Consider the following 2,500-nt stretch of genomic DNA (forward strand, 5'->3'; position numbering starts at 1 on the left):
CACTTTTAGCGCATCTCGAGATACTCAGGTTTCCTATCGGTGATGCTTACTAATACAGGGATATTTTTGCACAGTTTAAAACTAACCGGAAAAAGTAGGTCTTAGTAAGTACTCTAGGTATCCAAAAAGGAAACTGGGGTAGCCTAGCATTTTTGACTGACAGATAATTAAGTTTCAATTTGAGAAAGGACGCCATACATTGTTTGTATTTTAGAGCTTTAGTTTTTACAAATATTATTCATGAATTATCTTTGGAAAATGCTTGGTTACCCTCAATTTTCTTTTTGGATTTCAATAACACTTGTTAAGAGCTACATTTCCAGCATAATCATAAACCGGGGCAAAAATATCTTTGAATTAGGGCGCTTTCCTTTTGTCAGAACTGGCCGGCCAGACCAGTCAGTTTGCAAGGAAAATGCAACAATTTGAAGGAACACTTAGAAGATGATCCCTCGTATTCTTCTGGAGGAGTATATATCATCCTCGAAGTGAGTTAATTTGAAAGCGTTGTAGAGGTAGTCCTTCCTTTTGCCCAGTCTGGCCGGTCAGTTCTGTCAAATGGAAAGCGTCCTTAGTAAACACCGTCTCTAAAACCATCTCAAGAAGTATATGCTCGTATCCTCAAACTAATTTTCCCTTTCTTTTCTCGAGTGGGGTCCGGAAGGGGGTCCACTTTGGGGTCCACGTCTTGTAAGACCAGAAGCACACGACCTTGAAGCGTGCAATTTTGTATTTTTTTCCTTGGAACAAAGCTAGGGATTTTAGGATACCAATACAAAAATAAGATCGAAATTGCACGCGCGAGAAAATGCACGGGCTGGGTTACATCCAAATAAGGAAATTTTTAAACTCAAAATAATTCAGCTCTGAAAAATCTGCCTACAATTCCACGCACGAACCGACCATTACTGAGTATCTGCCATCCTCTCGGCAGCATTTCAACCATTTAGGTAGACTAATGCACTATAATGTTCGTCCTATCTATCGACGTCGCGATGAGAAATTCCTAACGGATACGTCCATTTTTTATCCTTTGAACATATTTTTATGTGTTTCTCAGATTTATGATTTCCATTTGATTACTGTCCGAGGTCTGGTGTCGAAACACACCTACGAATCGCCCTACGATCGCGATTATTTGGTTCATTTAAGCTTCTACGTTGTTAATTAAGACAATTTTTTTCTGTCGGTTTTTTCCGGATTCAAGTCGAGATGCATTTTATCATCATCCGAGACCTATCGTCTAGTTATTACACTAATGAGTCGACCACCATATCGACTGTTTGGTGCATTTAAGCTTCTATACTGTAACCTTAGTCTTTCCGGCTCCAAATCTTAGCAATTGAAAAACAGTAACAGCGACATGGCTGGATCTTGTGACATATAGGCCCTCCCAGGGGAAGGGGGAGGGGGGGTGGTCCTTTTTCCCCTGTTCCCTTTAAAAATTTGCTCATGTTCCCTTGTTCGATTCCCGAAATTACTTCCAAACTTGTTCTCAGCTTTTTGATCCCTAAAATGTTCCCTTGTTCCCTAAGATATTTTGCCTTTGTTCGCGTTTTTTAGTTCAAGCTAGCCATGTTTCCTTGTTCTCTAAAAGCCGCCCAACGATAACAAACGGGACTGAAAAAAGGAGGCCGCGCAAATACCGTAAGAGATGTGGACCTGTAAGAGAAATAAAGAACCCTTTCTACAAAACTTTACAAGTCCAAAATCTCGAAACATTGCGTCGGGTAAAATGTGTGGACCTAGAATGACTAATCACGTGCTGTACTTAGCTTAAATACACCAGTCACTACCCGTAATCCCGGCCCTCACAAACACCTACTGCAACTCAAGCCCTACCGCTCTAGTGACGTAGAAGTATTCAATTTCAGGCTTTTTTGTTACCACGCAATCGCCAGAACTTCCATATTTCATCTTCACCATGCAACAGACGCGAGAGAAATATACCATTAAGTTTATTTTGGACGTTTCGGCCGCAGACCGACGTAACATTACAAGCGAGAATATTGGAGAAAAGCCAAAACTAGAAGACAAAGTTACGGCTTGAAAATGCGTGACTGCAAGAGGCTAGCGACCCAAAGACTTGGAAATGGAAAGCCTGAAAACTTAACGTTATTATCCGTCCTTGGCAGTGGTGCGCTGCAGTTCAGGCAGGTTGTGCAGAAATGAACAATACTAACAACGTTTGTGTAGTCAGACAACTTCTGAATGCGTGTGTCCGAAAATGAGTGACTGTTCAACTCCTAGTATAGTTATTGCTGTTTTAAGAGTAGACTCATTAAAGATTAAAGATTAAAGGTCTGTAAACCATGCAACTGATCAAAGCCAAATCGACAGTAATGAGCTCTCTCCACGTCGAGATTTTGATGCTCTCTTTATGGAACTAGTATAGGTGGAAAACCTAACTAACATAAAGAACAGAGGAACCACACGCCTGAACCGAAGTATCTGAATAAACAAATCTGGATCGTTAGGAAGGAGATAGCCAAGGCGAATT

Source organism: Montipora capricornis, chromosome 7, assembly GCF_036669925.1.
Source record: "Montipora capricornis isolate CH-2021 chromosome 7, ASM3666992v2, whole genome shotgun sequence".
Lineage (NCBI taxonomy): Eukaryota > Metazoa > Cnidaria > Anthozoa > Scleractinia > Acroporidae > Montipora > Montipora capricornis.